Here is a 13,613-nt window from a genome sequence, read left to right as displayed (position 1 = left end):
GATTTCTTTATGGGTAAACTGATGACTCAAGGGTTTTCTTTAGGCTAGAAAATAGGAGCTGATCACTCTTGGCTATGGGTGGTGTTTTCTTCCAGGGAGCTCACAGTGCAACTAGGCTGCTTCAGTATTTTGGATATCAATCAAGGATTCATTTCTAGAATTGGTCTGATAATTGCTGAGCTGGGTGTGTGCAGGCATAGGTTCATTAGCATCTGGAGCAGAGATTCCCATGATGCAGTACTTTCCTGCTTTTTCTGGTCCCAGAGTTCAGTGCGGTTCTCTGTTCTCCATTCTGTATGTAAATAGAAATGTCTCCCTGTCCCATCTTTCATGGGGATGAGGCTAGGGGAGTTGTCTCTGTTCTTCATTCTGTATGCTAATGGAGATGTCTTAATCTTGTCACCCTTGTCAGGAGGAGTCTAGGTGTGTCTCCCAATGCCCTTCACTGTTCTCTGCAAGTGTTTTTCCTCTGATGGGTTTTGGTTTAAGCAGAAGCTGGGGGGTGAGGGGGTGTCTTTCATGAGTCAGGCTGGATACTGCACTCTGGTTCCCCAGGAACACAGAGCTGACTGGTATCAAAGTACAAGTTTTTGAAGATTTCAGATAAACTTAAAGACCTGGGTTCCACTGACAACAAAGGAATTCCACTAACATTTTAGACCCATGAATGAACAACCAAATTAGGTGATAAACATTTAGAATTTGTCTTCACACGGATTAAAAAGGTGTCTAAGAACACATTCGCTAATATGTGCTAACTAAGGCCATGTTATACTAGGAAAAAAGTATGTTTACGACGAGATAACTAACATGTTAAAACCCTTGTGTAGGCAGGGCAAATTAGAGTTTTGGGATCACTCTAGGTGTTCCCCCCAATCAACTACAAAGTAGGACTACAACTTGCCCTATCTACAGTAGGATTTTTGAGCATTAACTCTCTAGTATAAACATGGACTAACACACTCTAGCATGTAGAAAAGATTTGCTGTACTTTGGCATGTGCTAGCTGATCTTCAACTTGATCGAAGTACAACTTGTGTGATCTACAAAAACTAGATTTTTAGAATTCATTCTTTAGAATTTTAGCTAACATGTTAAAAAAAAGTTATCCTATTCAAAATAAACCATCAGAGCTAGCATGTTCTGTAACGTTGATGCAGCCAGACTAATCAAAGGGCCTGCAAACACTTACATATGCTTAACTTTAAGTTCATGTGAAAGACTTTGCCTAGAAGTACAACTTTTGCATCTAACTTATGCTATAATTAAAGCAGTATAATCTTCCCTCAGTGTGTACACAGATATACACCTCTACCTCGATATAACGCTGTCCTCGGGAGCCAAATAATCTTACCATGTTATAGGTGAAACCGCATTATATTGAACTTGCTTTGATCCACCGGAGTGCGCAGCCCCGCCCCAGAGCACTGCTTTACCGCATTATATCCGAATTCGTGTTGTATCGGGTCGCGTTATATCGAGGTAGCGGTGTATCTGTATTAAACCAGTATAGTAGTATAGCTATTCTCTTGTGGGAACAGAAATAAGTTAAACCAGTATAAATAAGTCCACTCTAGCATGTTTACCTGTGTAACTATTAAGGTAAAAAATAATCATACTCCTTAAATGAAATAGTTATATCAATACAAAACTGTGTGTAGACCCAGCCTAGGTGTTTGCAGAATAAGGGCCACAGATTGGAGTTCATCAATATTGAAAAATAAGACATTGACATCAGCAATTGTAGCTAAAACAATGTAAGGATCATTAAAGTACACAGAAACAGTAGTACAGGTCAGAGTTCAACTTCAACATCATGACTAAGAGAAAGCCAGAGTCACTAAATAACTGGGATTGTCTGGAAGCATTAGAAACAACAAGGAGTCATATAAAAAATGGAAATTAGGACAGATTACAAAGGATGAATATAGGCAAACAATACAGGAATGCAGGGACAAGATTAGAAAGTCAAAGGCACAAAATAAGCTCAAACTAGCTACGGGAATAAAGGGAAACAAGAAGACTTTATCAATACATTAGAAGCAAGAGGAAGACCAAAGACAGGATAGGCCCACTGCTTAGTGAAGAGGGAGAAACAGTAACAGGAAACTTGGAAATGGCAGAGATGCTTAATGACTTCTTTGTTTCGGTCTTCACCGGGAAGTCTGAAGGAACGCCTAACATAGTGAATGCTAATGGGAAGGGGGTAGGTTTAGCAGATAAAATAAAAAAAGAACAAGTTAAAAATCACTTAGAAAAGTTAGATGCCTGCAAGTCACCAGGGCCTGATGAAATGCATCCTAGAATACTCAAGGAGCTAATAGAGAAGGTATCTGAGCCTCTAGCTATTATCTTTGGAAAATCATGGGAGACGGGAGAGATTCCAGAAGACTGGAAAAGGGCAAATATAGTGCCCATCTATAAAAAGGGAAATAAAAACAACCCAGGAAACTACAGACCAGTTAGTTTAACTTCTGTGCAAGGGACGATAATGGAGCAAGTAATTAAGGAAATCATCTGCAAACACTTGGAAGGTGGTAAGGTGATAAGGAACAGCCATCATGGATTTGTAAAGAACGAATCATGTCAAACCAATCTGATAGCTTTCTTCGATAGGATAACGAGTCTTGTGGATAAGGTAGAAGCTGTGGATGTAGTGTACCTAGACTTTAGTAAGGCATTTGATACGGTCTCGCATGATATTCTTATTGATAAACTAGGCAAATACAATTTAGATGGGGCTACTATAAGGTGGGTGCATAACTGGCTGGATAACCATACTCGGAGAGTTGTTATTAATGGTTCCCAATCCTGCTGGAAAGGCATAACCAGTGGGGTTCCGCAGGGGTCTGTTTTGGGACCGGCTCTGTTCAATATCTTCATTAACGACTTAAATATTGGCATAGAAAGTACGCTTATTAAGTTTGCGGATGATACCAAACTGGGAGGGATTGCAACTGCTTTGGAGGACAGGGTCATAATTCAAAATGGTCTGGACAAATTGGAGAAATGGTCTGAGGTAAACAGGATGAAGTTTAACAAAGACAAATGCAAAGTGCTCCACTTAGAAAGGAACAATCAGTTTCACACATACAGAATGGGAAGAGACTGTCTAGGAAGGAGTACGGCAGAAAGGGATCTAGGGGTTATAGTGGACCACAAGCTAAATATGAGTCAACAGTGTGATGCTGTTGCAAAAAAAGCAAACGTTATTCTGGGATGTATTAACAGGTGTGTTGTTAGCAAGACACGAGAAGTCATTCTTCCGCTCTACTCTGCTCTGGTTAGGCCTCAACTGGAATATTGTGTCCAGTTCTGGGCACTGCATTTCAAGAAAGATGTGGAGAAATTGGAGAGGGTCCAGAGAAGAGCAACAAGAATGATTAAAGGTCTTGAGAACATGACCTATGAAGGAAGGCTGAAAGAATTGGGTTTGTTTAATTTGGAAAAGAGAAGACTGAGAGGGGACATCATAGCAGTTTTCAGGTATCTAAAAGGGTGTCATAAGGAGGAGGGAGAAAACTTGTTCACCTTAGCCTCTAAGTATAGAACAAGAAGCAATGGGCTTAAACTGCAGCAAGGGAGGTCTAGGTTGGACATTAGGAAAAAGTTCCTAACTGTCAGGGTGGTTAAACACTGGAATAAATTGCCTAGGGAGGTTGTGGAATCTCCATCTCTGGAGATATTTAAGAGTAGGTTAAATAAATGTCTATCAGGGATGGTCTAGACAGTATTTGGTCCTGCCATGCGGGCAGGGGACAGGACTCGATGACCTCTAGAGGTCCCTTCCAGTCCTAGAACCTATGAATCTATGAACAAAAAAGCAGCAAGTACCATGCTTTTTGGATTGCATTTATGTAGACTAAACTCTTAAGGAAGTTACATATTTTTTTTAAAAGAACTTAAGTTATCAAGATATCATCACAGGCAGGCCAATGGTACATAGCTTATTAGGATTAGCAGCTGTGGCTGGGAAGTTTAGTATCTCTTTTCCTCTTGACTTCCACAAGTGTGAGTGATTAAAGTTTGGGAGATTCCTATGTTAGCAGGATGTGCCTTGGATGCTTTAATACATTAAGTAGATACGCATAATCCATTATGTAACATAATAATGAAATAATACTTCAGTCTGTTTCATTTGTTCATATTGCTCTCTTCCCTAAAACTTTTTTTTTTTTTGTAGTCTTTATTAAGTAAAACTTTTCTTGATTAATACTGTAAGCCCCAGAGCTGGGCGGCTTGAAAGGAAAAGCAGCTCTCCACTCTCAGTAAGAGAAAATAAAGAAACTAGCGGAAGTGTTAAGGAGATATTGGCATAGAAAGTACGCTTATTAAGTTTGCGGATGATACCAAACTGGGAGGGATTGCAACTGCTTTGGACGAGTTAGAGTTGGTCGAGAAATAAATTGATGGAACCATTTCCCATAAGAGAATGCTATTCCAGAGTGAAAATGTTTCATGAAATTGTGACAAACTTGACTTTAAAAATATCGGAATAAAGCATACTGATTTTTTGTTTTGAAATTACTCATTTTTTAAAAATGTATATTTCATATTATAATGCAAAAACGAAGCTGATATAAAACATTTTGATTTTGTTGAAACATTCTGTTTCAATTGACTTACATTTGGAATTTTGGGGGAAATTTTCTTTTGTGGAGAATTTAGAAGTTTTCCATGTTGTTTCTAATCAGAATGTAAACATGAAGAAATTTCTAAATCCTTTGTGAAACAACAGAATGTGTCCCCTGCACACAGCTCTAGTTAAAATTGCTAGTTATACCCTTCTAATGTGTTTTCAGAACAGTGTGCACACAAGGGGTGAATTAAATACTAGTTTCCATTTCCCACTGATTTTGTAAGGGGCGAGAACTGGGCTGCAGCTCTAAACTTACTCCTACTTGTCTCTCAGTTCAGCTTCTAGCAGAATACTATCCACATCACAAAAACCCATCACAGTTGGTGGTAGTGTCAGGAGAGATACTCAATTATCATTTCACTCCACTGTGGGCTCTTCAGATTAGGAAGAAGGAACATTTGTTGGGTCAATATGGACAACAGTATTTGCACCACCACTACTTGTACTATACTTCTGCTCCAGGGTCAAATGGAAGATGTCAGTTCCCAGTTTTGGCAAAATGACACCTTTCAAGAGCAAGCACTAACTTCCATTAATTAAAAGATAACAGATTATAATAATTAAGTTTGAACATTTCTTTCAAATTTAAAATGCCAAAAGCTACTTGCCTCAAAGTTTGTGACTCTGTATATGCTTGAAGTTGCATATATAATAGCACAGGCATAAGAGCATAGCATAAGAGTGGAAAAAACATTATAGTCAATGTGGCAGATTTGTGTACCTCCATATGTATCTATATCAAACTATGAACTCCATTTTGTTTTGTGAATACCTTTTTGATTGTAAAACTGCATTGTAATTTCACAGTTGTCTTTTAATCTTCACAATACACTGGGATTCCTGGAGGTGTTGGCAGAAGGCTAACAATAGGAAGCAATCAGTAGTCGATAACCTGGATGGTCTTCCATTCACGTAGAACAAGCCTAGGACAATATACTGTCTGAATCCAAGGGGAACCAACTTTACCAGCCTGATTGCAGGGGTCCATAACAAAGCAATGGATCACCTGACAAGGGAGTTGAAACCATAGGGGAAAGTCACCTGACACAGAGGGACCGGAACTTCATACAAGGAAAGCTCTTATAAACCATTATAGAGACCAGAGCAGATGTTAAGGCTGTGCAGAAGAAGGATAAAAGGAGGGTCCCTGGGACCCTGTAAGGATACTGACCAAAATCCAAAGAGTTGTGAGGAAACTGAGGCATAATTTACATGCAGGTATTGTAATTTTTCCACATATCTATATATTTCTTGTGCTGTCTAAGAATAAAGCCGTGAGTATGTTTAGAAATTCCTTTGGTAAGTCTGCATGTTACTTGCTTTCACTATCATGTAGATCAGGGATCCGCAACCTTTCAGAAGTGGTGTGCCGAGTCTTCATTTATTCATTCTAATTTAAGGTTTCGTGTGCCAGTAATACATTTTAACATTTTTAGAAGGTCTCTTTCTATAAGTCTATAATATATAAATAAACTATTGTTGTAGTAAAGTAAATAAAGTTTTTAAAATGTTTAAGAAGCTTCCAGGGCTTTGGAGCGGAGCTGGAGAACTGAGCAGCTCTGGAGCAGAGGAGCTGCAGGTTTTTGCCTGGAGCTGGACCGGAGCCGGAGCACAGCTCCAAAGCCCCGGACACTTTATTTAAAATTAAATTAAAATGTAGAGCCCCCCGGACCGGTGGCCAGGACCCGGGCAGCGTGAGTGCCACTGAAAATCAGCTTGCGTGCCGCCTTCGGCACACGTGCCATAGGTTGTGTAGACTGAAGGGGAAAACAGTAACTCGAAGGATCCACAACTTCAGTGGAACTATGGAAGGAAATCAAAGCAAGAGCTACTGTGGAGACTTGGGGGAGCTGGTAACTATGGCCCCAATCCTGCAAGCTGATCTATACAAGCTCATCTCAGCACCCATGCAGTGCCCCATTGACTTCAAGGGGCTGTGTGCAAATGGACCCTCATGCCTGTGGAAAGCTCTCCTAAGGCCACTAGGTTCTGCATGGGTACAGAGGTCCACTCATACAGATCAGTTTGCAGGATTGAGGCTCTTATTTCTACAATTCTTTACTTTCTATCACTCATTCACCTGAGATGCCACATCATAAAATTACTATGTTTCTTGTGCAAGACAGCTACTTCCTTTATAATCCAGTTGCTAGGAAATTTAGCTATTTAACTTGTTCGGAACATCTCAAAGGACAAAAAGGAAAGGTACATCAGAAAAAACAAAGATATGAAGTGTACACTAAGTGATGAAATTTGTGAAAATAAGAATAAAGTCACAAAAGCATCAGCCATTACAAGACAAAAAGAAATAAACTGAACATTTCTCACCACTTCACAAAAGTGTAACACCAGCGTCTTTAGCAATATTAACATTTAGGGAACATGCACATTACAGCCTGTTACAAATTTCTAAAAGTAAGGTGATATAGTACAACAGATGTTTCAATTTAGCCTTGTGTAGCTGACAAGTATGTTAAGACATGAAATCATAGCATAAAGTTAAGTTAAAATTCAAGGTAAAAGCTATTTATGTCATCTAAGTATTATAAGCCTTGGAAATAGGGGTATATTTTAATTTGGTAGATGGAATATTTTCAAAAATAAGGAGGCATCAATATCCCCTTTATGGAAAAAGTCTTCAAGACTCGAAAAAAGAGTCTGCCAAAAACAAAGTAGTGGGAAACTAAGAGTTAAAAGAGAAGGACTGTATACCATACAAGTCACTCATTAAAGAGTATTTTTGAATAGCTTGTTTTCCATCAAATGTTTTGAGTGCAAGGAAGAAATAAATAAATGGCATAATGTTTCTAAAACATGCTAGCTCATTTTGTTTTGATTTCCTATATTTAGATATTTGCAATGCTAGGAAAAAATAACAGATTTACTCTTTGCAAGGTTCAGAACATACTGATATGAAGCTAACAATATCTAAGCTCTTCATTAAACTCCATTAAACGGTATTTATTAAAACCGTAACACCTCATCATCCTTAAAGCAAAGTGATTATATTCTGAGAGGTAAATTGTTCGCTATTTCTTAGTGGTCTTCACATACATATATTTAATTTACAAATAAAAAGGATACGGTTTTACCCTAACTACTAACTTTGAAAATGCAACATAGGATTTTAAAATTAAGCTGCACTGTTTCCTCCTTCTCACGCATCATCACAAGTGACACCTGGTCAATCCTATAGTCTTTTGTGAATTTGCACAGATTGAACTAGCTAGAACTTAGTAAACAATACTGTTTGATGAAGAAGGAACAGAATCCAAATCACTCTACAAAAGCACTCCGCTGCATTAACAGGAGCAAAGAGCAGAAAAACCTTATTTTTTGTCAATGAATACACAGAGGAAACTGATCCACTGATTATAAATGTATCATTTTTAGTGTCTTTTTTTCAGACTAGAACTTTAAGGCCAAACCTTGCTGTTCTATTTGCAGCATTCCCACTTACATTGTGAATGTGGCTCTACTACAGTGTCAGACAAGTAAAGGGAACAAGATAATCTGTGCTAGATACTATTATTATTATGTTCCATATAACTCAAATATTCAATACCATCATTTAAATCCTCTTTTATTAACATAATTTATTGTGGAATAACTTTCCAATTTGCAATTTCAACATAGGATAGTTTTGAAAAACATCAAGACGAGAGTTACTTGAATCTTTGTTATTGACAACCCAGACTGCTAAAGTAAAAAGCCATGGGAGATAACAGAAATATCATAATCAGAATTGCAGAATGGAGTGCAACATTTATAATATAGACTGTTTCAATGAATGTGCTGTAAATATAAAACAACTTGTTTCAAGTACACCTCTACCCAGATATAACGCTGTCCTCAGGAGCCAAAAAATCTTACTGTGTTATAGGTGAAACCGCGTTATATTGAACTTGCTTTGATCCGCCGGAGCGCTGCTTTACCGCGTTATATCAGGATAGAGGTGTACTACGGGCTAGATCCACAAAAGGTCTTAGAAATAGCAATGCTGAGCATTACAACATCTAACTTTTAGGGGCCCTGCTGCCAAGTGAAATCTTTAGCCTTGAGCAGTCACCCAGCCTCCCTATACCATCCACAAACAGAGTTAAGCACTTGAGGATGGGATTCACAGAGGACAACATCCTGAACGGGGTGCTGCCTAAACTAGACAACAGGAAATGCTGATGAGTGGAATCTAAGCCCCACTCCTCAAAGACAGTTAGGCACCTAACTCTGGACCAGATTTACTATCTCACACACAGACACACACACACACAGAGCACGAGCAAAACCTCCACTCTATTATAGTCAATAACCTGGTGGTCAAGGCATTTACATGGGATGTGGTAAACATGGGCTCAAGTCCCTGCTCCAAAACAGGCAGAATGGGGATTTGCAAACAGGTATCCCACATTGTAGACGAGTATTCTAACCACTGAGCTATTGGCTATGTATGTACATACTCACGCACACACCCACTTTGAAAAATTCCCAATCTGCTCACACCCGGCTGTCCGAGACTGGGCCTGATCCAGTCAACATGTGCTGAAAATGCCTCCTGGATCGGAGCCCACAGGCAAAACAGACTGAGGTACACCTAATTTGAGAGTCCCAGTGGGGCTGCTGACAGCTCAACAACACCAGGACTTAGGTGGCTTTGTGCATTCTCACCAGCAGAAATTTAGACACCACAAGGAACCTCCAAAATTAAGCAGCAGCTGAGTGGCAGTTTTAGGGATCTCAAAGGATGCCTAAATGTTGGACTTAGGCATGGCTAAGTCCCTTTGTGGGTTCTAGCCCTGTGTCTTATACAGTAAAAACTATGACTTGTAAGATAGCTTGTTTTAATTGTGCAATGGGACACTAGATGGGGTGGGCTCTGACTTACTACAGAGAATTCTTTCCCAAATGTCTGGCTGGTGAGTCTTGCCCACATGCTCAGGGTCTAACTGATCACCATATTTGGGGTGCGAAAGAATTTTGCCCCAGGTCAGATTGGAAGAAATTGTAGGGTTTTTTTAAACCTTCCTCTGCAGCATGGGGCACAGGTCATTTGCAGGTTTAAACTAGTGTAAACTAGGTGGATTCTCTGAAACCTAAAGTCTATAAACCATGATTTGAGGAATTCAGTAACTCAGTCAGAGGTTAGGGGTCTATTACAGGAGTGGTTGGGTAAGGTTCTGTGGCCTGCGATGTGCAAGAGGTAAGACTAGATGAGCATGATGGTCCCTTCTGACCTTAAAGTCTATGAATCATTGATTATACAAATTAAATCAAACACTTGACTGATTCACAATAATACAAAAACAAAACAATATATATTTCTTCAAGCTTCATGAGCTAGCAAATAATTTTAAAAATCCTCTTCTCTCAATCATCTACTGTAGTGAATTCTTTCCAATATAAGAATTGTGCACAGTTGTCTCTGATGCAAAACAATTCTCATAAAATTCAGTGGATATAGGGGAACACTTCTGCACAGGACTGAGGGGAAAAAAGGGCTACAAGCTCTACACAAAACTCTTAATATAGATACTTATGTATTACTATCTTTAAAAAGACGCACTGAAACAAATAGTCGTAACTGTCTATTTAGGGTCAGAGTCTCCTTTTTTATTTTTAATCTGATAGTCAAATGTGCAGCTACCACACGTTAAGACCATCAGCAAACAAATGAAATAAGGAAATATAAACACTGATATCCATATTGTTGTTTAGTCTACTTAACAGAATTATTTGGCTTTAATTACTTTTGTATACATTAAAATGCTTGGGCTGGTGAAAGATTATCGTTACTCAGCTTCATAGAAAAACTGCACAGGAACATATTGAAAAACTGTTTATGTATCACTGAAGTAAGCCAAATTTAAAAAACGGGAATCTTAAATAAGTTTTGCTCTCAACATATTAGAGTAGGTGACAGAAACACAGATTTGATGTGTAAAAGTAATCAGTTTCCACAAAGTATCCATATTATAATCATTGTTCTGACTTTATTTATTAAATTTTCTAAGTAAGAAGTGTTACTGGCCTGTCTCTAGAGGGACTGATCACTTAAAAATTCACTGTGGAGACAGTTTATCAATTGTCCAGAGAAGTGACTGTTAAATTACAAAGCTTAGTTTGGTCACTTCAGTCTAATCGCTACAGCAGTCTTTTCACATTGATAATGTTTTCTGAAACAAGAAAGATATTCTACAGGAATTCAGTTAGTATTAGAATAACATTCAGTGATCTCTCCAATTAAAAGTGTGAATTAACTGCCCCAATTATAAAACAGGTAAAAACAGATGATAAATGATAGACACCTTATAAATGTTTATAATTACAAAACCTCTGGCAAGTAATTTGGCGTTTAAGAATGTGCATAAGTAAGGATCAGATATGTCACTAGTATTAAGTGTTTCATGAAACAAAAAAATAATTTCCTCAATAATCTTATCAACACAAGACAGTTCTTCAAATAAATTAATTTGTAAAATACTTTGAAGATGTACAGTGCTATATATGTGATATTTGGCACATGTTCCCTTTCCACTATATTTAAAATAAGAAATGTGGTTCTATGTCGAGATTTTTTCCAACAATAAGACGAAGTCAGTGTCACCAAGATTGTATTATTTGCATTTCATTAACAGTTATTCAGAATCCACTGGTTACAATGGGATCTCATCTTTCTTTTCTCACTCCTGTTTGTCAGCTGTTTCCTTTGGAAGTGAAACCACCCAAGTATTAAGACAATTATTTGTTGTTGGTCTTTACAAAAGTTTAATACTTTTTTTAAAACAACCAAATAATGATCCTCCTAAATGTGAATGAGTATAGAAAATTTGAACAGTTATCGAAAAAATAAGTTTTAAGAAAATGATACAAAAGTTCTGCTATAACAGCACTTACACTTATAACTGAAAACCTTAAATGTATTACTACAAGTAATGTTTCAAATGCTCAAAATAGCAGTATCTGTATTTAATGCTATCAATGTGTCAACTAGTTTTTAATTATATTATGTATTAGTACTGCCTGCAATGTACTAGGTGCAGTACAAACATACAGGGGAAAAACCCATGCTCCAAAAAATTTATATTCTAAAGAGACGAATTAAGCTAAGAATGGAGGCAAGAAAGACAACATACAAGTACTGTGTGTATTTATAAAGCATATCGTTTACTTTCAACTGCCCTGCCTCCTCCACATTAGATGGCTAAATTGCTGGAGACATCACAGGAAAGGTGAGGTCATAAGGAGGTCCAATTGAGGAGTGGAAATTTCATACTTTAAAATCTAATATACTTTACTTTCTTTACTGCTTAGTTATGGCACCATAAACTTGTTTTCATAACGTATATATGGTAGAAGTCAGCACAAGATGTGCAGAAAAGAACTACTGAGGAAAACTGTCACCCTTTGAGGTGGTTTATATCATCTGTGAAACAGCAAATTAGGAAATATTAAGTAATATGGCAACTAACATTAGATTGCAATTTTTTTTTAAAAGTTCAAGTCCATTTACCTTTACTACTCCAGGAAGAAATAAAGATGACCAATTGAAAAACCCAGTTAAAACAAAGTTGTTTTAACAACAATGCTATAGACAAACTATTATTCAACGCGTTCCGTGACTGATTTGGAGAGAAGAGGCCAGGGTGAAGAAGATGAAAGGAATCAGAGTAGCCTTATAACAAAAAACCCTGTTCTGTAAGTTACACTGCAATGAACATCTGTCAACTTTTCTTTGCTATGTGAACTTCATGGGATATTTACGAAGTTTGCAAGAGTTTCCAAGACATTTATAGCCAGTTTAAATGCAGCTGGAAACTAAACTCAGAGAAGTGACTTCATAACTGAAAGATCATCCTAGCAGCCCTTGGCCAGCCTCCCCAGAGCTGCCATTCAGCGCACCTAACCTACTCGGGGAAACACGGTGTATCCCAGTGTGGCACTGACTGCAGCTAGGAACAGCTGCTTGCAGCCTGGAAAACACCATCCTCGAAAGACACGAGCTATGAACCAGCGGTGCCCGGAGTCGGGCTGGAAGATGCTGATCTGCTTCCCCTACCCGGCTCAGAGCGCCCCCACCTTTCCCCCAAAAATCCTCGGACCCCCCGCCTCGGGACCCCACCCGCCAGCCACCGCCCCTCGCACGGGACAGCGGCCAAGGAGCCCGACCTGGGGCCGGGTAACCCCCCAGGAGGTTCCCTACCACCCACCCACCGCAAACTTTCGCCCCGGCCCCAGCGCAGCGGGCGGCTCCCCGGGCAGCGCGCCCCCGTCCCCGCCCCCGCGCGGTACCTGCCGCACCATGGGGCAGCGCCGCCCGGCTGCTCCCGGCCTGGGGCTCCTCTCTCCCGCCGGCCGCGCCGAGCAGGTGCCGGGCTCCCCGCACGCGACCAGGAAGCTGCGCCGATCCCCGCACACGGACCCGCTCCCAGCGCCACCGCCGCCACCTCCCCGCTGGGCTCGCCCGGCTGCGCCCGCAACTGCCCCCTAGCGGCGGCCGCAAACCCCGGCCCGCCGCTCGGCAACCCTCGGCCGCTGCCGGAGGGGGGAGGGGCGCGGGCCGAGTGACCTCACGCGGGGGTGGCGCGCCACACACAGACACACACACCCCGGACGCGCCTGCGCAGTGGAGCCGCTCCGCTCCCGTAGCTTGGGGAGTGGTGGGTGCTGGACAAAGGCGGGGGAGAGGCAGCCCCTGCCCCCAAGGGGCTTTGGGCTTCTCTGCACCGGCACTTGCAAGCCTGGGTGTGAATTGTCCTTTGCAGGTGACCCTGCCGCCCCTGCACCACCAGGTCCCTGGTGTGCTTTGAGTATCTCCGCTTGCAAAGCTGTGTCGTTCCAAGCGGACTAGGGAAGGGGTAGTAGTGCAGGGTCCGCTCGCATAGCTAGTGCTGGCAGGCTGCTGCAGTGTAGCGTCACACCTCAGCTTGGGGTTGCCAACTGTCTAATCACACAAACCCAAGCATCCTTGCCCCGCCCT

At 40.5% G+C, this 13,613-nt stretch overlaps 1 protein-coding gene across 3 annotated transcripts in view; it reads right to left on the bottom strand.

The window, feature by feature from the left end:
* The window catches only part of PTPN3 (protein tyrosine phosphatase non-receptor type 3), a 287,151-nt gene extending 274,064 nt beyond the window's left edge, over positions 1–13,087 (bottom strand). For 2 of the 3 annotated variants that reach the window (XM_054018773.1, XM_054018774.1), the window contains exon 1: positions 12,935–13,014. The gene's annotated coding sequence lies outside the window, so the exon portion shown is untranslated. Of the gene's footprint in view, positions 1–12,925 lie in introns of all 3 variants that reach the window. The other variant, XM_054018775.1, reaches the window with a different exon arrangement.
* Positions 13,088–13,613: the final 526 nt, after the last annotated feature.

The sequence above is a fragment of the Malaclemys terrapin genome, chromosome 2 (assembly GCF_027887155.1).
Source record: "Malaclemys terrapin pileata isolate rMalTer1 chromosome 2, rMalTer1.hap1, whole genome shotgun sequence".
Lineage (NCBI taxonomy): Eukaryota > Metazoa > Chordata > Testudines > Emydidae > Malaclemys > Malaclemys terrapin.
This window is presented reverse-complemented; position numbering and strand designations above follow the sequence as displayed.